A 23,065-nucleotide genomic window follows, 5' to 3' on the forward strand; every position below is an offset into this window, starting at 1 on the left:
AAGTAGTAGGTATGTCTATTTGTGAGTAAACTGCTCCGAGCAGTTGCACTGGCAAGCCTGATTGTTGATGCAGCTTCAGAATCAAATGGGTGATGTCATAGTCACTGACACCAGAGTTTGTTGAAACGTTATTTTCATTTTAAATTGCTTTATAATCTCAGCTAATGACAGCCACGAAAGCACGCCAATGTCTGAAGTGAAGAGGTGTCTCCCCTCCAAGCTCATTTCAGGCAGGCCTTTATCTGCACCTGATCGGGTGTAGGCAATCAGCAATTAAGCCCAGGCAAAAGTTGAAGAGCCGTGCCACTGCAGGCAGAATAGAGATTGTGGATGGATAAATTCTACCAATTTGAAACAAAATCTTTCCAACAGTAAGTTGTCATTAAGAGGAAAAATTCCAGTAAAATTTGCTTTTCATATTATTTCCTCAAAGACAGATTTTTAGAAAGGCTAGCAGGAGCAAAGGCTCTCGAAATGCAGCCTTCTGTTTTAGCCAAATTACCAGTGTAAAGGCTTTCTTTGGATCCATTTTGGTCTAGTTTGCATTTCTAATTATTTTATAGAACTCTAATGGTTAATACTATATCTAAACTCAGATATTTTTCTTTTGTACTGGTGACAGGGAAGGGATATAAATGGAGAAAATAATTAGACTATAAATGCCTTTCAAAGCCACTAACTTTGTGATGTTTCAAAATTAGCTGACAGGTCCACCTAATCAGTGTGACACCTGGTAATATACTGACATTTCCTCTAAAGTTTGAGCTCAGATTGCAACTCTTCCCACAGCTGAGCCAACCACAGTCCAAAATAATGAGCTTCAGCTTTTGGCTTCTTGGAGATTGGTATTTGTCCTGACTTTCCTCCAGCTTCAAACAGATGCCCTGTGGTTTGTGTTTTCTTGTGTCAGATGCTGCCCAAGGTTGCTGCGAGTTTCTGTTCACCCTCTGCCTTAGACGCTGCTGCACTGCTGACCCTCATGCAGCTTTCTGTCACAGCATGTATGAGGAAAATATTTGGGGGTCTCGCAAAAACTCTTGTTTGTTTTTTTTTTTTTTTTCCTCACAGTTTGCTGGTATCTCTTTCATATAATCTCGCTGTTTCTTGTGTTGCTCAGACGATCTGAGAATCTGACAACTCGGCTCATGCGGTGCCAGGGTTAGAGGAACAATTTATGGAGTGATTACTCAGACACAAAGTAATTAATCCAGTTAATCTAACTGACAAATGCATACATGCGAGTGTATACTTGGCCCATCAGAGTTTACTTATAAAGCTATATAACCAAAAGAGTTTACCACGCGATCAGCTGTTGTATCACTTTTATACGCCTGTTGTTGTTTTTTTTTTGTTTTTTTTGACTGAGCTATTATGTTATATTATTTCATATTATATTTATTGGAAATTTATTGGCCTCCAGCTGTAATGCAGTCCAGTAAATGCCACCTTTAGCTATGACCTGAGCGACAATAACCTGACTGAATTTACACACGTGCAAAAATAAAAATGGAAGAGCTTGTAGAGATATAGTAGATGTTGTTGTTTTGAATAAAGCCTGAACGCAGGTAATGTGCTTTGAGACTACTCTGGAAAAAAAGGAAAGACCAATACTCAGACCATTCTCACGAAGCTTAATACACAGCAAATCTCATGATTAGCTGTAGTGTTACAGGCTGTATACTAAGTTAAACACAAGCTTAACTTATTTTTGAAGTTATTGTAACTAACTTTTTTCTTTTTCTGCACTAGGAGGCACTGCAAAATTGTAACAGACAAAGACTGAAATGAGTTGGTTCAGACCCAGTCACTCATCTGAACAGGAATGGACCAAAAATCTTTCTCATCTGACTACCTCTCTGAATCTTTCTCTCTGGCTTTCTGTCTCCTCCGCCTTTCTCTTTGTCTTTCAGCTTCTCTCTGGCCAGACTCCAGATGACTCAGCGCTCCAGGCACTCAGTCTCAGGTTGTTTGAACTTCACAAAAAATAGGGAGTTATTGGACAGAGGTGGACAGCCAAAAGGAAAAAAAAACACTACAACTGAGAGAAGAATGAGTGAGAGATCCCAAATATTGTCTTCGATCATGCTGTGACAAAGAACTGGATGAAGGTTTATGGTGTAGGATCTTCTAAGACAGAGGGCAAACAGTCACCTTAGGCAGCGGCTGACAGCAGAAAATACAAACCCACAGGGTTCCCATTTGAAGATGGGGACTGTGAGGCTGAATATAATTCAGGGATTGTGGGAAAAAAAGAAGCTAGATGGTGGAGTCTATACCGAGTGTATTTCAAACATGCTCAGAGCTGTGTTGCAGTGTATTAGTATGTGACCTGTGAGTCAAGAAACCGAATTCAGATGCAGTATTGACATTTGAAAGGCGCAACCTTTCTATCTGCTCATGAACTTGTGAGCAGAAGGAGCAGTGAGCCTCCACAACCTCAGTGAGCCTGTAGTATGCGGCGAGGTTAAGGTTTCTGTACACTTGAAATTATTTAGTTTGCATAATGTCTCATCTGCTTAGTTCTTCATAGTGAGTCTTGGAGTTGGGGCCAAATCCTAAATAAACCAGTGGAGTAGCTTTTATCTGTGAGCCATTTACAGCAAGCAGGTATTGAATAAATTTTTAATTTATGCTTAAATCTGATGAGCATAATGAAAAAACACAAGTTGTCATGGTATTTAATATGTGAAAATACATCAATTCATTTCTTAAGGATAAAAAAAGTCTATAAGTTTATTAATTTCAGGGCTTGTACATCACTACTGCATCTAGGAGACAAACTCTGCTTGGATTAGAGTTATATAAATTCTGTGATCAGAGGGTTAAGTCTACAGTTTGTTGTGAGAACACTACGCACCAACTGCATTCTCCAAGCTGACTCTGAAATGGCACAATAAGAGCAACTGTTCTTTGGTGAGTTTTGGAGAAGACGGTATAAAAGATGGATGTAGCTTCCTGGTCTGAAGAATAAAGCCAAGGTAGAAATGCTTTAAACCTGCATTCACCAAGGGGTGATACCTGAAAGACTTTTGTTCCTACAGAAGGCTTCGGAAAAATAGAATAGTTGTGCCAAAGCATTTTATTTAACTGAAAGATACATGTACACCTGCCACTTACAACTACGCCTTTGATGCCTAAATCTTGGTAACTAAACATTTCTTTGCAATACTAATACACCAGGGACACAAAAAGGGGCAAGGAAACATCACACTAGCACACACACTTTTTTGTATTTGTAGGAAGTGGTAAGAAAGTGTTTCAAAACTTTTTGGAGAAATTAGGAGGAAGTAACTATCTCCTCCGTTTTGTTAAGGGGGGAAAAACCCCAAACTCTTATTTACTTATTCAAGGAATGAGCTACTCAACATCCTTACGTTTCTACACCCATGACTGCTGAAAGTGTAGGAAGAGAGTGACATGAATATCTGGATACATCCTAGAGCCATCATATGCTTTCAATGCCTGTGCACAGCACAATGCAATGACTTTTACTGGCTGTGTTATGCAATTTCCAAATTGGTGTCCATTTAAATCACTTGCATTAGCCAATATCAGTACCCAACGATCCAGCAACACTTTCTGCATTTAAACTACAAACATTGAAGAACAACTGTGATGATGGATAGTGTCACATTGTTCCACAAAGTCATTCACTTGTGTTTGTACATGAGTTGCAGTGTCATCCTCCAACAGAACAGAAAATGAGCTCAATAGTCTTGTACCCCTGTAATAGAGGATCATGGATAAAGTTTATCTCTGTCATCTCTGGTTTGCTTTTGCTCACTAACTTTCATAATCACCCTTGTAAAATCCTTGATCTGAGCTGTGGTGGGTGATTAAAGTCTTTGGTGCTAAAAAAATGAAGCTATTTGAGGAGTGGGTGTGTGTGACTTGTCTCCAGTGCTATTTGGGGATAATCAGGATTAGGCTAGCCCACAGAACAATATAGAAAAAGAGTCTGTATAAATGTGACCATCCAGTCAATGTGAGACTATAACTGCTGCAGAAGTTTCATGGAATGCATCACTGAATCCCACTTCCTTGTGGAGACATGCAGCACTGAGCTGTTATTGCCCCAGGAGTTATAGTTATTGCATATTTATTAAACAAATAATTAACATGAGTGTGTGTGTGCCCGCCACTGCGCTTTTTCATTACACTGCTGCGTCTCTGTTCCCTGGCAGCAGTCCAAGGCGGTCCAGGCACTGGGTGTGAGATGGCTGATCTAGTAGGAGGAGGAGAAGGAGAAGGAGGTAGGCTGGATTTATTAGTCACAATTAACATCAAGCTATTGTATAAGGCTCCCGTGGACAATATCAAAGAGCTTGCTGTGCAGAGCAAGCAGTCCGGTTTCATTAAAAAGGGCCTTAGTGGTGTTGGATAGAGAGAGGGGTGACATCCGTCAGATGGCTGGGATGTCTTAAATGAGTCTTAGCCTCAAGCACCTCCTACACTCTGTTTCTCTTCAGTTTGGCTGTTGGCTGCAGGGTGTGAGACCCCGCTGCTCTCCAATGGAGAAGCTCTGACTGCAGAGCTGCACCCAGTCATGGATCTGCCTCATGATGGGACATGAATATGTATGCAGGTTAACTGATGTGCTTCTCTCTAATTGCGATGGGAGGAAAGGAGCCTGAAGTGCAATGCTTCATGGGAGCTGCTTCTCATCTTGGCATATAGTATACTATTCCACATAACTTAAAGGGGGGACACATTAGAGAGTCTTTTCTCTTTGCCTAGTTGTTTATTGCTGATTTTAAACCAGTTTATGTACTTTCTTCTTTCTTCTTTTAAATGTGTTTCTGATACCGCCAACCAATTTAGGCAGCATTGGTTTAATTTATATTTGTTGTAGCTTTTGTTGTCCTTCAATTTATGCCTCCTTGCCTCTGCCAATTAGGTTTTAACTGAATGTGATTATGAAGAATAAATGCTAACGTTCAGCTCCACTAGAGGGTGGCCCATCAGTTTACCTAAGGCAAGGCTTTCAAACTTGGGGGAGAGAAACAGAATGAAGCTAATTTTAAGGGATATGCTTTTAATTTTGAACGTTTGCATAAGCACGCTGGAGCATTTCAGATTAAAATCCCCCAAAGTGTGGGAACCATGAAATCGCTTTAATTAGGCCAACTGACAATTCACCAGCATCTCCAAGCACACTGGGCCCGAAAAGGGACGAAAACAAAGCAATCACGTTTTACAGGGACTTGTAGTTTTTTTTTAAAAAGTCACAAAAATGGGAAACAAAACTGAAATTTTCAGAGCACACCTTAAAATGAAAAGACCTGGAAACAGTGGACTGTTGGTAAAGCAGCTGACATATGGTGAAGGTCAGGCTGTTGATGACGGTTAGACAGAGTGGCAGCTGCCACTTTTCTGACAAAGGTCAATCTGTCAGATCACACCCTCACATCTCAGCCCTTATATACCAGTAGCAATAATTGTACACAAGTTATATAAATATGTATGCTCACACTGAATGTTTCAAGGGTTTGGTTTTTGATACAAATCCTCAGTTAAGGACAGCAGGGTGGTGTGGGGGTTAGCGTCAGAACAAAAAGTTCCTGGGTTTGAATCCAAAATCTGGGTGGGGCCATTTTTCTGTGTCTGTGTTGGTATTCCTACTTCCTCCCATGACATGCACCTAATTAGGCTAATTGGTTATACCCTCTTGTCCTATACCAGCTGGGGTAGGCTTCCCCTTGATGCTGAATTGGAAAAGCAGAAGAAAATGGATGGCTTTTCAGTTATGAAAATTAGTCTGTCTAAATGCTTGAATCACAATTACTTTTATATCTTTACTTATTCTAACTTCAACTATTAAAGTCTAATCCAAAAGCTGACAGTAACTCACTGAAATTGTTAATCAAACTGCAATTTCATCCCCCACGTTTGTGCAAATAATATATGACAACTTTCAAATTCAGCAATCCAAAGTTCATTTTCATCTCCAAATGTTTGCAAACCACATCATTACTGCCAAAATGGAAAAAAGGACATTCTGTTGACACATTTTTCAGTATCTCTGCGTGTCAATATGGATATCTCCCTCATAGCATGAAGACAAAAAGTGTTGCTATCAATCACAGAGGTTATTAATGTAGTGTCAACGTAGCAGGGACACTGCTAGAAGGTGTCCTGAATTAATAAGGACACCTCTTTTGGACTTTAGTGTTCCTTGTTTTCAGAAATTAATTGCCTTATCACTCTTCACAGGAAAGCAAATTCTGGAGAATATTTTGGAAGTCTTTTCATGTAGGTTCTTCTTTTACATGACATAATGAGCTATACAGTACATAACTATTTTGCAAGTAATGACAAAAACACAAACACTTCAATGAAAGCAGCGTGTAAAGTGGAATATTGTTATTAAAAGGACACCCTGTCCCTTAAAAGAAAGAAGGAAAAAAAGGCCAATCTTGTCTTAGGCTAATAATTACAAGGTTTGCTACTTGCTGATCTGGTTAAAATGCCTGTTGAACATTGCTTTTTGAACACTCGCACATCCTGGAGCGCTCTCCTTCACTCTTTAAAAAATGTTTTTCTTTGGCTGTTATCACCCTTCTCTTGGCTCTCTTTCCTTCTGACAACAAATGGCTCTTAGGCCTCATTACAACATATATATATTGTTTTTGCTGGTTTTAGCTACCAGCTAAAACAAAAGCTCTTTTTTTTCTGTTGCACAGAACCCAGCGGCAGACAGAATTGTTAAATCATTTTCATGCCATGGCATTGAATGCTGTCTTTGTCATAAACCATTGGCATCAAAGAGATGTGGGCAAGATGTCCTTTGGCATCGGTGCCTTGATGCTCCAGCCCCACAAATATTAGAAAGCAAAAGCTGTCTTAACACATGTGAGTCTTAACATTCAGAGGTTTCTCAACAGTTTGTGTCCAGTTTAAAAGTTTTCTTTTCCCATTTTGTTTTGATTTCACTTTCAGCTTAGCTAGATTTTGGTACCAGAACAACTTGGTTAAGTGCAGGAAAATACTGGTACTTAAAATATCCTCCTCAAATAATATTATTACCTGTTGCATGTTTGAAAAAAAAAAACACTTAAGACTCCCTGTGGCATTTAACATGTGCAATACAGGGATTGTAAACAAGACTTCATATTTGTCAAGCTGGAAGGAAGTCCCTTTGTGCATTTCTACCTGATGGCAGTAGCTTTCACAGTGTGGCAGTCTTTGATCACATGGGGGTGAGAGCAGACTGGAGCTCCAACGTGAAAGGCTTACAGAGAACCAGTCTAAACCCTGATACAGTCATTAATCTAATAGCTACTCTGATATGCAATCAGCAATTGCTTAACATGGACACATTAAATCACCCCTTACTGCCCATTTAGGGAATATTTAACAGTATCAAATGTTAGCTTGTCCTCTTCTTGTTGGACACCAATTATATGTGAATATAAAATTATATAAGCCAGAGATATTGGCAAAATAACATGTAATGTGTTTTTTCGCCAGAGACTCCTAACTTGCATTTTACTAGGAGGTATTAGCCTGACCTGTGGGGCTGTCAGAGGTTTTGGTCACAGCAGGGAGCACAGTGAAAGCAATAAAGCTATAGTGTTTGTTCTTCAGTGACTCCTGAGATCTTTCACTGAACAATTTAATTGAAATCATCCTTCCATTGTTCGAGATGGTTTTAATTTACAGAGATAAGCACGAGTGGCCTTGACCTTGCCCTGCTCTGACATAGATCACTGCCCCTCAAGGTGCCTTCAATCAATTCATTTTCTTCGGACTATAGTTAATTTTTTTTGTTTTTGTTTTCAATATTTGTGATGTTAAAATGCTTCTCGTTTTCCTCCTGGCTTAGTTTTTCCTTTGACATCTGCAGCGTGAGAAAAGAAAATCTATGTAAACAGTACTTCAGTCAACAGATCAACACCCTCCTGTTCTGACTGACCAGCGCTATTGATTACATAATGCTTTGTTCACTCAACTGCTTCCCTCTTTGTTGCCATTATCAGACGGTGTGCACAAAGCTAGTCACTTTTACCACTGACTGTGAAAGAGAAAAGTCCGCTAGTGCAATTATGAGGGAAGCAATAGCAGTGGTAACCATAAGATGACTTTTTGTGCCCAGACTCATGGCTTAGAAACTCTTAAATCCTCCTTCTAAGCACCTTTAGTGGAGTGTGAAATACAGTGCATTGGGCTTGATTAGATATATACCATTTCTTTTTGCTAGAGAGCCTGTGTGTGTGTGTGTGTGTGTGTGTGTGTGTGTGTGTGTGTGTGTTTTTAACACATAGAAGTGGAAACTACAAGCATCTAGTGAAGTCACATTCACACAGCTTCCATCTGTAATTGATATTAATTGCTTGTCAGCTGCCTTGCATTCAATTCTCAATGCTTGACTGCTCTGTGGACTAACTGGAAACTCCACTGCCCAAACTGCGCTGAAAGAGCGTGAGTGGATTACTGTAGTTGATTAACTTGTTAAAAATGCTCAGCACCGAGATAAAAAATCAGTCACATACATGTTGAAGTACAGGTGTACTGTTAGTCGTCAAGCGCACACACAAAGAAAATATTTCACGTACAACTGCTCAGAGGGTACAACTGACTGAATGACAAAAGCTCCCGGAACAATTTATTAAGCACCACAAGCATAAAGTAGCATTAAAAAAAGGTTTTGAATTAATGTTTATTTTCCCCGGAGTCCTGTATGAGTGCGTGTTCATATTACAGGCAGTCAAGAGCAGAGAAGGGGGGGGAGGAGGTCGTTTTTCAGCATAAAAGCCCAAATGAAATAGAGAAAAAAAAATCCTTATTGCAGACAGGGTTCGCTGTCAGTATGAGAGTCCCTTGGCCTTGCCTCAGGCAAAAATTCTGCATGAAAGCTTGCCTGCTCTCAGGGCCAGTATTAAACACTCCCTCTGAAAATATTCACCCGTCAGTGTATTTTCAGTGAAGTGATGAGATGATGTTTTAGCTGTCTGTTGGCAGAAAAGAGAGAGACAGAGAGGGGCTAAAAAAATGGATGAGGAAAAAAAATAAACAGCATTAGCATGACTGAAGTGAGCAGCTCTGGCAGAGAGGGACTTCTTTGAAGACTTACAGCCTAATCCTATCTGCTGAACTGCCATCTATGCCTCAGCTTTTGTTTCTCAGACTATAAGACCTATTCCTGCAGGAGGTGCAGAGAGGGTCAATGGATTCATCTTGTAGAGTGCTGAGGAATGTCAAGGTTTTTGTTGATAGCATTAAACAGAACATTTACAACTGAATATGCTTTGTTTACACATTGACCCTTGATAATAACAGTAATCCTGAGCTTATTTTGCTCATGCTCTGAGAAAATATGAACAGCAGAGCAGCCACTTTGAGTTTTCACTATATTCTGTCTGCAGTTTTTCCTCTATGTAATTTTCTCATGATTTTCTTGTGAAGGAAGTATGCGATATACAAAGTAATCCTGTATGCTTTGGGTAGATCTTGCTGAAACTAATACCATCTAAGATATATTCCGAGTCAGGCAGATAGCAAAACTAATTTTTTGCCTTGAGCTAATTTTGACTGCTGGACTTGTTGTGTTTCTTTAACCCTCACACAGCCCACATATAGAGGTTAGCTGGAATCCTGCAGTGTCTGTGGAAATAATTACGTGTGTCTGTATTCAGCTCAGCGTGTGTCTGAACCCTCCAGGAACTATGGATGTTTCTGTTGTTTCCATTCAGTCTGTTTTATTCTAATTATTTTTACTCTCTCAGTTAGAGATTCAGAAAGCACTGTAATCTAAAACGTTTTGGTCTTCTTCAGATGCATGCCGGGATCAGTTTGTGTCTGGATCTAATTGCAACTTTCCAAAGACATTTGTTTCCAGACGCTCCCTTTATACTAATCTCCACATCCACCAAAGTCTTGCTTGTAGAGGATATTTGGATAATTTTCTCTATAATTTTATTGAATCTTGATCATATCATTTAAATCACCTTGAGGTCCTATATGAATAAGCTTGAATTGAATTGAACCTAACATACTAACAACACCGCTCAGTTAGCTTAAGAAATAAGCATTAAAGTTTATTTATTTAATTCCCACCACACCTGAAATAAACCTATTAATCATATTTTAAATATGAAATTGTTGGGAAAACAGACTAATAGATTTTAAAAATTGTAGAGAGATGCATTTTTAAATGTAATTAGGATATCAGCTAACAGGTGAACAACACAGCATATTGCAACTGTGCTTAAACAAAGGGAAGTGACTTACTGCATATGATAGAGCATCAACACAGACTAGCTTAAATGAAATTATATGCAGTGTATTGTAATTATTTTCTGGAGATGAAGCGCTGCACAGATGCTGACAGCAGCTTTTGGATAACTGCATGATACAAACAGGTCTTATTTATAGATTTGATTTCCCTTAATCTCATCACTAAAATAAATTCATAAAAAGCACACTTCACCTTGACACACTGGCTCATTTGGTTGTTGATATGCACTCATGGATTCTGGAAGGTCAAGGGAAATGTGTGCATGTGTGAAGGTGGTCCAGTAGGGATTTTAAAAAGAAGCAATTAGTGTCTTCAGTGTGCTTAAAGTACATGGGAAGGGTAGACATGAAAGACTTCTTACTCTCTGTGTCTGTGAATGTGTCTCTCTCTCTCTATACTTAAAAATACTTTGCTAAAGCTCACACCTTTTTACAGAGAGAACCTGGTAGGTCTTTTTGAAAGCTGCTGCTAGTTTTGCCATTTTAAGTGCACTCTTGGTATGGTGTGGTAGGCCGGTGACAATGCTTAAATTTAAAACGCTCGTGTTCGGTTGCTAGCTCGTCTGGTCACAGCTATTTCTGCTGCCACAGCAGTGAAGACTGAATTCACTTTTAAGGACTTCAAAGCCAGTTTGAACACTGAATTCTCCCCCATAGCAACTGCAGCTCAAAGGACAGTGTGTACAGTGACTGCCAATTAGGAGTTCCAACGAGACCCATTAGATCCCAAAGAAAAATAGATCTTTCACAGGGGGACACAGAAGAAAGTGCTGTTTTATGAAGGGTACTAAAACATTTTATGCTACTGGACTGTAATGCACTATATCGCTGCCTATGGCATTAGTTTTTGAAGGGCAAACTATTATTTTAAAGGGAGTTACTCACCTGTGAGTTGTCAGGTGCTGGAGCTGAGTGCTGATACTTTTTAATAAACTCATCCAGAGTGCCCTTCAACAACCGTCAGCACAATCATAGCTGCAGAGGGTAAGACAGAAGGAAGCAAAGTGAAAAAGCAGGTGCTAGATGTGCCCCAGTCCCACAAATGAAAGATTTAACATCACCCTAAGGTGTTTTTACAGCTCTGTTGTACCTTTAAGGGTGCATTAAGAAAGATTTTACTGTTCCATATCACAAATGGCTGTAATAAATCACCAGGGATTTGATAACGTTGTCACCAGTGACACGGCAGCCTCTCTTGGGAGTGTTGATTGCAGGAGCTCACTTGGAGACTATACCTGTCTGACTATACCTGTGTAGTAGCACTAAAAACTGAATGACTGAAAATTTAAACAAGAATATTGCAAAATGCAACACAATGAAAAGCAATTCTAAATACATATCAGTCAATCCATACCTTTTCTTTCAGACATATTTGACATATTTGACATTCAGACATATTTTGCCCATTTTCAGAGACTCAAAAGTAATTAGACATCTGACTTACAAGTGGCCATGTGAGGCGTGTTTGCTTGTTATTCCATGAAAAATTAAGCAGAAAATGTTTGGAGTGTATTCCAAGTGTTGAACTATTTGGTATCTTTTCACTGGAACCGTCAATATGAGGTCCAAAGAGATGTCGGTGCGCGTGAAGGAGGCCATCATTAAGCTGAAAAAACCTTCTTCAATGGCTAAGTCTGCCACATGGTCTCAACCCAATAGAGCATGCTTCTCAGTTACTGAAGACAAAATAGAAAGGCCCACAAAGAAGCAGAAAGTGAAGGAGGCTGTAGTAAAGACCCAATAGAGCATCTCAAGGGAGGAAAACAAGTATTTGGGGATGTCTAGGGGTTCTAGACTTAAGGCAGTTATTGATTGGTAAGTATCCAAGTATCAAAAACAATCCTTATTTAAAATTATCTTAGTGTGTCAAATTACTTTAAGGCCCCTGAAAATGGAGCACTTTGGATAAACATGGGTAGAATACCTAAAAAGATAATGCAATACTTAATCCTCTTGAATTAAAGCTGAAAGTCTGCATTTCAATTACATCTTGATTATTGGATTTTACATCCTTCGCGGTGGTTTACAGGAGGGAACTGTTATTGTGTTTTATTAGCTATGTATCTAATTCAGGGTCGCACAAGAGGGCAGGAGCTGATGACTGAAATATCTTACATGATTTTTTTTTTGTCCCATGTAAGAAAACAAATAGTGCAAATAAATACTTTCAATTTCACAATTTTAAAGAAAAAAGCCACATAGCAAAAATCCAGAAAAAAAATCTTTGAAAGATCCCAGAAATTTAGCTTACAGCTCGAGAATGTTTATTGTTGTGTTAATCTGCCTGAAATCAGTGGATTTTGAGTTGCACTGCCAAAAAAAGAAAAGCAATAAAACTTTAAATCTTAATATCCAGCTTTTTGGAAAATGTCTGCAATAATATTGATTTTATAGATAACCAGCTACACATGTAAACTGCAGCAGGCTTTTTTTGGTTTTTAAGTTTGCCTTCAGCTTGCAGCTTTGTATTTGGCAGCAGTCGCTGAACACAGATCAGCACTTGTGGAAGCCAGCGTGTTTAGGGCTTTTTAAAATCAACAGAAGATTTGGTGAGCATATGAGCTCCGAGTGATACCCTGCACGAGAGTTTGACAGTAAACACACTTGAGCACTATGACACAGTTGTTAATAGACGAGAGAGCCGGTCCCTGCCAGGCCTTTTCATGTGGGTCATCTAACAAGTGATATCACACTGACAATCCAGGAGAGCCTTCTGTCACACAAATTAATGGACACTTCGAATCTAATTTCACCCTCATACCTTCAGAGGTGCTATACGTCATTCTGTTTGCACTAGGAGTCGTTCCACACTCCGGCTTTTCAATCTGGATGCCTTCAGCGTGGCACTTTCCAACTCAAACACTGTTCTTATTTTTTTCCCGTAAGAAAACATATTAATCATTTGGTGAACCAAATGTATGTGTTAGCGTTAGAATTAATGACCGGTTTAGACTCATAACTCATGTTTGGTGACGTGTATATGTTGAAGTAAATTCTTTGAGACGCTTATAAAATGATAGATAGATAAATACACAAAAGAGCTCCATAAACAGTGAGGCAAGCAGATGTATGCTGGTGCCATAAATGGCAGCAATGTTATTGAACAAAGTGTACAAGTGCCACATTATAGTTAGCACTGATTTAAAAACTCGCAACCATTATTTCCATGTTTCATACATTCTGAAATTGCGTCACGTGTGTTTTCTACATGTTGGCAATAGCCAGCTCTCCCCTCCCCCTCTCTCCTGCTGGTTTGTTTGCTGACATTTCTTTTTACTTAGAAGTGTCGAGGCTGAATAGAGCTTCCATCACCAAAGCAATCACACAAAAACTCTTTCCTGTCGATAATCTGATGTCAATTTGTTTCTACTTCACACAAACGGAGCTTTAAAATGTCTCTGCTTTGGACCTTTAACTTCTTATTTGATCCCTGAACCAGTACAGCTATTGCAACCTAGACTCAACCTTTATTAGATTCTGCCCAACTGACTGTCATGTTTTTGACAGAAGTGTGAAAGCATCATTACAATCCGTTGCCATTAGATTCCCATACTTTCTGCACTGGTCAATTCCATTTGACAGATGATTGGTCTGTACTTGTGACCCGATGAAAGCTTCTGTGGAGAAAGCAGAGGATGTAAAACACCGCAGCTCTCGCTCTGTTGACCGTTTGTGAGAAAAATGAGATTAGAAACTGCCCATCCCATTAATTGATAAATCCTGGGAAAGCTATCTGTGTCTCTTCATTACCCAAAATGTCTGAAAATGTGAGTTTTACTGCAGAACTGATGATGATCGCTTCCCAGGAACATCCTCTCAGAGTATATGCAATTGTAATAACCGATTATAAGGTTGGACGGTTTAGCAGCTTATGATCTCTGGATAATACAAACAGTGCTATTAATATAACTTTGTTATTGCTGTTTACACCAGCATTTGGCTCGGATTGTGACAAGCATGGCTAAACTGATTTTCCAAGAAGGTAGATGAAGCAGACTGAATTTCTCTTCTTGGTCCAAAAGGAATACATCTCATGTTGAACACAGATGTTGAGTTAAGTGATATGTTATTAATAAGAGGCAGAGCATTGTGAAAGAGATTTCAGTTGGGATTTGCCAGAGGCACCTACACACTTAAATCCTTTTGGAAAGGCCAACATTGTATATTTTTAAATGTTTTAGGGTTTCATGTCATGGGAAAGAAAAGGTTGGGTTTCTGTCTTGCTGTCAGCGGCAAGTTTGTTGGAGACAGTCTGTCTCATTTAAGAGCCTTTGCAGTCATTAAATTCACAATGTGAAACAACACATTTTTATGATAACCCACAGGCTGTAACTAGCCTGTCAAAAAGGAGAGTCAAATCTGAAACACCCAAGACAGTTATCAGAGTAATAATTCACGAAAGCGCCGTTAAAATGATACGAACGTGTCAGAATGCGTACAGTCGAATATTAAATGAAAATAGACAAAATGAAACTAATTAGGTAGATGCTGCAGTGTTTTGGAACGGAAAAGTTCAGCAAATAATAATATTGAGGTTGTCTTCATAATATTGAAAACAGGGACAGTAAAACTAACCAAGATATGACTCCGTTTAATATGATAGTAGTTGACAGTTTGATAGTAATGATAATAACATTAATACTGATGATTATAATAAAGCTTGTTTATGTAGCAGTAAAAACAACATTATAACTCCAACATACTGTATAGACAATCAAGCTGTCATTCAGACAACTATAAAAAAGGTATACATTTAAAACAATGGAGCATTCAAAGCTGATAAAAAACAATAAAAATGTATAAAACTCAATAGCAAATGAATTCATCTTTCACATGACTGCGAAAACATCCTTTTTCACAGGACTGTACTGTATTTTTTGATTTCTTTTTAGATTTTCTTTTTTAATATTTATTTTATGTGTAGCTTCCCAAAACATAAAGGCAGGCACCTACAGTAGGAGTGAGGAGAAGAGACAGAGCAAACTGAGCTGAGCCCTTAGTGTGCAGCTCTCATTTCAGTCAGACTGACTCGACAGACCGCTCGTTTAAATGATGGGAGTAATCCCTGCAGTCTTTACATCTTGCAATCAATTTTTATGGTTGGCCTTCACAAAAGCAGCAGCAGTTTCCTGTTAACTCTGATATTATAGGCCTATTAAAAGTATGAAAGCCAGTATTTTCAATTAAACATTTTTATTTTTTTGCATTTGTAACAAACTAAAATGCTTGAAAATGACTTGAAAACGCAGCAGGCTATGATGATTTTTAATTGTAGATAGATCTCCTGTTGGCATAGATTTGCATTGAGTTGGGACATTTCAATAAACAGCAGAGATTAAAGCAGTATCTATGTGTATACAAATGTGGTTAAGAAGACAAAACAAAACCAGAATACACAAAATATTTGCTTTTACATAGTTTTATTTTATTTTCATGTTGCATGGTTTAGTATAGAAATGTCATGTGTCGGTGGAGCTCATCCAGATTTACTGTAATGCTGTGGAAACAACCAGATGAGCAAAACAGAAGCAATCTTTACAACTGACCCTCTGACTTTTAAAGTTACTGCTGTTAAAAAATTGAAACAACAATGATGTAAATTATTAGGTCAACTCAAGTTCCCCTCAAAGACAGTCTCAGTGACTGATGGAAGCAATGTGTTGTTACGGTCATATTCTGCATCCAATTAGTACTGATCTATTGTTGCTACGTGTTGTTTTAATGGTCACAGTAGGCGGGAGATGATTGGCCCTAATCTCATTTGTCTCTCTAATCATGTGTTTATCACACTGAGGTCTGCCGAGGGTCTCTAGTGAGCCATGTATAAACCCTTGCACTGGATGAACCTACAGCACCCATTCAGAAGGAAAGTCATCATTAACATGCAGAGAGGTGAGGAGTATCCAGCTACAGGGGCAGAAAGCGGGCATGAATCATCATTAAAAGATGACATGGCACAGGGTCACATCTACCGGCTAGTGCAGAGGTGGTTACAGCATAAGCTGAGTGGATTGCGTCCTGTAAGGCTGGCACCATGCAGTTCAATAGAGACAAACTATTCTGCAAATAACTTCTGGGGGCCTCACTTTTGTGATATTGAACCACTCCATTCACCGTTAATTGCCTCAGTGTAAGGTTAATTGGCTTGTATTGGAGCCAGGAAATCCAATTAGCTTGGTTGTTATTCCATCTCCATCAACTCATTGATTCACTTGTTTTGATCACAAAATAATAGTTTTTACAAATTAGATCAAGAGAGACACAGTGGATGTAGCAGCTGTATTACTTGGTGCTCACAACCCTTGACACAGTAGTGGAGCACATTATATTGCTTTAGCACCTTGGATTTAAAAGTCCCCTTATTACTGTTTTTTTTTTTTTTCTCAAATCGCAGATAAAAACGAATATTGGAGAAGTTACACCATGCACAATCTGAAGGATGAACCAAAACCAAAACTTGTAATAGACACGCCGGTCCACATTGTCCATTTAATGCTTTGCCTCTCCAAAGTGTGAAATCACACCATGCAGAAGTTGCATTCTTGCATGCAGAAGTTGCATTCTTGCATGCAGAAGTTGCATTAACAGCAGGGGAGATAATATATTTCAAGCTGTGAAGCCGCTAGTGAGCAAAAAACCTATGAAGTGCATTCCAGGGTCCTTAATCGCCAGAAACAAGTAAGCTAGGCGGCTAATAAGTATAGACATGTAAATATGTTAATGTTTGTTTCTCGTGATTTTTGTTTTTTTCATGCTGGCTTGAAATAAAATATCTGACTTTGCTGTTACTGCAATTTCTGCAAATGTGTCTATTTTCATGTTCATGGTCTCTATTTTAACCAAAACTTTTAGCTATAACCAAACCTAACCTAAAAGTTTTTGATGTCTTAATTGAACCAGTGAGTAAAAATGACAATAAAAAGTACAAAACGTGCAAAAGCTCCCTAATCAGAAACAAGCAAAAAACACTTCAGGCCTAAAGGTGATTTAGTGACTGTCTTGGTCAATGGGGAAAAAATGTGTACTCTATGACCAGGACGTGTTTGTTAGAATTTACTGGCTACTGTATCAAACACCTTGTAATTGCTTTCTTCACTAATAGATTCCAGTAGTCACCTGTAGTTTGCATAGGAAAGGCTGACATGTCTATAGACGTTTTCTAACTTCTAGGGCTGTGCCTATCACATTGTGCACCATAATACTGATGTCATATTGTGATATTACTGCTATAGCAATGCCATGCATTTACATTCCCTAGTAGCCACGACAACTAAAGCCTTGTTTGACAGGGAGCGCTATGTGTCAGCCTGATGATTTAGCACCTAAAAAATTGCTAGTTCAACAACCTCCAGCAAAGCACAATACTTTCATTTTCATCTTTGCATGTTTTTCAAACTTTTTTCACCACTTTTTACGCTTACAAAATGCTGCAACTTACAACAGCATTGATAAAATGTTGTTTTTCATCATTAGAAATATCATTATCTCTACAAATATCATGATATAATTTTAATTTTGTGTTGCTCATCCCTACTCTCTGAGCAGTAGTAGAACTTGAACAAGTGCAAAGCAAACTGGCAAGGGAGAATGTTTGCCTTCAAAAAAACTTAAAGTTGCGCATCACCGCAGCAGTCAACATGTTTCAAAAGCTGCAACGTTTACTTTTCACAATTTCACTAATGCTCTGCAAGAAGTTGGAAAATGTTTTCACAAAAGTCAGACAAAGGACAAAAGTCCATGCAAACTATGGGTGAATGGACATGGTGACTATATGCTAGCTAGTAAAGCAATTAAATTAAGTTTCAGCTCCATCACCATATACCTTTTGGCCATCGATTTGACATAGCAACTGGCAGCAACTACTTGCCAACCTACTGGTTGTGGAATAGACATTTTTCTCTGTGTACCTGCTAGGTAGTCACTGACCATCTCTAGTTCTGGATGACTATGACTTTAGAAAACAATTTCACACTGACTTTCAGCAACCATTTGCCAAATGCTCAGAAAATACACATTTCTCGCTAGCAAGAAGGGGTTTGTCAACTGGTCTCTGGGCCCGTGTGACTGGGTCCGAATTCCATCACCATTCCTTCAACCTCTTAATGTCATTCTTTAAAGTTGGACTGTTATCACTCAGCATTGCTCTTGCCTATGTGTCAAGGTACTGACGCTAAAGGATATCTATCTGTGCTTTGCCAGTTGCTTCTAACAGAATAAAACTATTTCTCTCCCTAAGAAGAGTGCATTGGAAGGTTATAATGAGGTTCTAAAAGAGTCACCAAAGTGTACTGCATATATTCTTAAACGAAGTACATGAATTGCACATCATGGAGCATAAATTGCTTTCAGCTTGTTTTTTGTCAAAGTGATGGACAAATTTATAAAGGCTTTTCTCTACCCTAACATTTTCTTTTAAAATAAAGCTTCTGCTCCAAAACTGTTCATTTTAAGCAATTTCAAAAAGGTGGACAGTTGGAATGAGATGTCTATATATAAAAGCACAGGGCATCACATAGTCCATGACAGATGAATCCAAATGTGCAACAAAGGCTATATGAACTGATGGCAGGAAAGATGAATGGACTGATGGATGAATGGTGGTCTGGAGAAAAGTAGACAGGAATGATAAATGGGCAGAAGATGAGTGCTATAGCCTTTCGCATACAGAAAATATTGGATGGTCGAACCTTCAAGAAGACACCAAAATCGTTTCTAAGATATTGGGGCGACATTGTGGCCTATGGATAGCTGTAATTGCACTATGGTAATGTCTCAAGGCAAGTTATTGCACCATTTGAGGGATTTCATTGTTGCTAATGTTTGGTGGTTTTCTGGTCCACTGCAGAGGGGCCAAAGCGGGTGTGCTGTGTGCAGGAAATGTCAATGATGATTAGCATAAGAAGAGGGAAGGGCAGGTCACCCGATGCATATTCCACAGCCCATTGGCTCAAGAGTATTAATAATAAAACAACACGATGAGAGGGCTCAGGTACTACTTCACTGCAGATCCGTTGCAAATCCATTATATTTTCTTGTATGTGAGTGTGTCTGTGTAAAATATTAATTCTGCTCACCTTGCTGCACCTCATTTAAAGATCTCTCTGTTTATTTAAGCCTGTTGGCGTCTTTCTTTGTATGTAAGTCCAAACCACTGACCTCCAGGAGATGCTGAAAGTATTCAGAAACAGATCTCCCCTCCTATCCCCTTCCCCCACCCCTACCCCTTCATCCATCCCCCACTCCTTTTTCACCATTTCCCCCCCATGTCTGACTGCAGTGTTGTCGCAGTGAGTCTGTGTGTAGGAGAGAAGCATGTATGTGCATACTAACACGGGCTGTGCTGCGATTTCCCCCTATGCCAACAGTGAGCGCCTGCTGCCTGCGCTCCGGATTGTTATAAATAAGGGAATAAGCATTGAGCTGTTATTAAAGTTGATGGAGACAGATGGCTGCTGTTGTTCACAAGTTTAACTAAATCACCAGCCGATCAGCTGTGACAACCGGTGGAAAGTTGGAACGCTGAAAGAAAGGGAATGCCAAAGAATAAGTGCACGGTAGTAAAGCGATAGGCCTAGCTGTGAATGATCTCCAGCAAAGACGAGCGAGATAATTCATCACTGCTCCTGTTACATCAGGAGTCTACTGTTATTAGCATCACCGTATCGCAGAGATTAATGCACCATTCATTTCCAGGTTTACCTAGCAGTCTATCTGTGCTCACATACAGTAACTGAGGGCAGTTTTTTGTCTGTTTTGAGTACCACGGATCATGTCAGAGCTCTTGCAAAGACAGAAGCATTCATCTTCCTGGCGTGACAGGTGACACTTATAGATTCAAAGTAATTTAGATGTCCACTTTGAATGCTAATGTATACAACAGACATTGTACTAATGTAGTGATTCGTTATTTGCTAGTCAAGTCCTCAGGAGTGATATCTTGTTCAGCCTGGTCATCTTTAAGTGTCTGTCAGTGGTATTATTGTGTATTGATTACAGTGTTAGGGGAAGATAACTTCTCTGTCTCCAGGCTAGCTCCTAGGAGAATATGTAGACCATTCATGCTCATATTGGGAAAAACATCAGGTACGTTCAAACGGAAATAGTTTGTCCCGACCGAGAACTCATAATGAATCGATATTTCCAGTCTGTCATTCTACTCTGTCAGAGGTGACATTGATATTCATACATCGCAGCAGGCTCTGTGTCAATTTCCCAGTCTTATTCAAATCCGCTCTGAATGGAGCACAAACCCTTCAGCAGTGTTGGCTGTGAGGATGATAGCCCGTCCTGTTTGAAGAGAAAATTACAAGAGCAATACACCCGGGAATCCTTTCTCATTCCGTATGATGTCAGTATACAGACATCATGCAGCAATTTTTTTCCGAGAGAAGTATTTTCGTGTTCCTTTGTTTTTTCTGTGCAGCATATATGCACGGACCAGATTCATGCAGCTTGACAAATGTGCATGAATTCACATGGGAGATCCTGGACCTTAAACATTAAGATAGAGATGCATGCTTGCAATTCACATTTGGGAGGATCTTATTACCATCCTTGACCCATGTGACCTTAACCTTCACCCATGGCGATATATCTAAACTTAACCTTTATCCCGCATGAGCCATTTTCTAATTCTGAGCCTTTTAAATCCATGCAGCTTAAAAATATCACAGTTTTTATTGTAATCATAATCCTTTGGCAAACTCGTTCCTTTTTACTTATCAGTTTTGAGTCATACATAGAAAAAAACGTGTGCGCACACACACTGGTAACAAATACAGTGTGTTTGTTTTCTACCCACTTTGACAACTCCTGAAAAATAATGCGATGAGTTTTGTTAATGTTTATAAGTGGTTTGACACCCCCTGCTTGATCCATCAGCCTCTCCGACCCCAGGTGACCCCCTACTGTGTGACCTTTAGAAAGGCCAGCTGTTCCCCTTTATAGGATGTGACTGAAGAGGCGGGTCTCCCAGACACCAATTGATTAGAGAAACATTAATCAAGCTGAGGGATTATCCCTAGCATGGAAAAGGCTTCTTTCTATGGTAAACCAATTATACTTTTTATGGGATGAGAAGGTTAACTGGCTGCACGAGCAATCTGTTTAAACCATTGACACTGCAGGTCTGGTGAGGTGAAAAAGAAGGAGAAGAACGGGAGCAGAGGAGCCGGCTGTTCAGGACGGAAGGCTGAGGGCATGGAGGAGGATAATATGGATTCATGGAGGAGTTCAAATAGAGAGAATGAAGTGAAAAACATAAAATGATATTATTGGCCATTAAAGTTAATTGGGGGAGTTGCAGTAAAAGATCCGTGGAAGGAAGGATGCATGATGCCGCCCTTGCTGGTCACATAAAGCAATGTTTTCCCTTCATGCTGCATTGAGCATGCAGCAAAAAGAGGGAGGGCAGAGAAGGAAATTCTGATCAAGGGGTTTTTTCCCCCCTTTTCTGGTCTTTAATGGCTCCCATGACTTTAATGACCGCTGCCCTGATCTCAGACTTAATGGCCCTTCTAGTTTTAGGGAGGCTAAATTAAACCTGTAAAGAGAAATATCCATTCATTACCACACCGCCGTAACTTACGTTCGTATCACTAACCTGATAACAATTAGCACATGAAGCTCTCCATTATAATGACAGATTTGTTTATGAGGCCTAATCTGTTGAAGCTCCGCGGCAGCATGAGTTATAAATAAAAATGCCACTCTCAGTTATTCTGATCGATTCACGGTCGCTTACATTACGAATGCATCTTTAATACACAAATAATCATCTTACATTTTGCACGACTTACTCACTTTTGTTTTGTGATTCTTTATTTCAAACATTATATGTTTTCTTGATAACGGCTAGTTCCACAATTATCTGCTACATATTTCTGTCGATCTTGACAAAGCTGTTTCCACTACGACTTTCTGAAAAAATAATAATTTAAAGTTAAAAGAAGTTGAGCACTTCTTCGTCAAGAACGTCCAAACAAAATTTATGTATCCTTTGAGATGAACACTAGAAGGCTTTCTAGTTCTTCTGTTGAAAAAGCATGAAGATTTTGTAAACATGTTTTAAAGGAGTCATTTCTGGTTCAATTACTCAAAAGGTGTTTGAAGCCTACATTTCAGACTGTCATGATTCATTTTATTGCACCATTTGTTATTGCAATGAGTTCACCGGTGCCCTATTATCCACTCCCTGCTTGTGTATTTCGTTTTTTTTCTGTCTCCTCAAGTTTTTTTTTGCATGCTTTTCACTTGTCCTTTGCTGGCTTCACTGGTTTGATTTACAAATTCACCAATTTTTATTTTCGCCGGTTAGAATATTTGGGGATAACGCTCACATGCTTTTTTAACGCTCACATGTTTTTTTGCCCTTCTTAGTAAATCTGACCTCGTTTTTTTTCATGTTAGCATTAACATCCCACTGCAGAATGTGGTTACACATTGCTTCGGTTGCTTGGTTATATTCCAGTTTATTCTGAGAAAGCTGACATACAGCCGCTCATTTTTGACATGAAAGTAATGATGAGCAGGGCTGTTTAGCACAGCTGTCATCTCTTTACTCTCGCACTCGCTCTTTTACAACTTCCCTTCACAGAGAGAACTAGAGAGCAGAACAGCTGTCTGCCAGGGCTGGAGAAGTCCGTTGGTCCTGGTGTAACATCTTTGAACCAGTAACTGCTGTTCTGCACTAATATTATAAGAATAATACATCTAACAAGGGTAAAGTTTACATGTCTAGTTGACTAGTTGCATACATCCATAGTATATTTTATTCATATACCGTATATGTGTGGTGGTGCAGTGGTTAGCACTTCTGCCTCACAGCAAG

General features: G+C 39.2%; 1 long non-coding RNA gene across 1 annotated transcript in view; it reads left to right on the forward strand.

Moving 5' to 3' along the window:
* Positions 1-282: 282 nt before the first annotated feature.
* LOC143412534 (uncharacterized) overlaps positions 283-23,065 on the forward strand; it is a 61,500-nt gene continuing 38,717 nt past the window's right edge. Inside the window, exons 1-2 of the long non-coding RNA XR_013093056.1 lie at positions 283-371; positions 4,185-4,253. This is a non-coding gene — a long non-coding RNA (uncharacterized LOC143412534). The remainder of the gene's footprint in view (positions 372-4,184; positions 4,254-23,065) is intronic.

This window comes from Maylandia zebra, linkage group LG14 (assembly GCF_041146795.1).
Source record: "Maylandia zebra isolate NMK-2024a linkage group LG14, Mzebra_GT3a, whole genome shotgun sequence".
Classification (NCBI taxonomy): domain Eukaryota; kingdom Metazoa; phylum Chordata; class Actinopteri; order Cichliformes; family Cichlidae; genus Maylandia; species Maylandia zebra.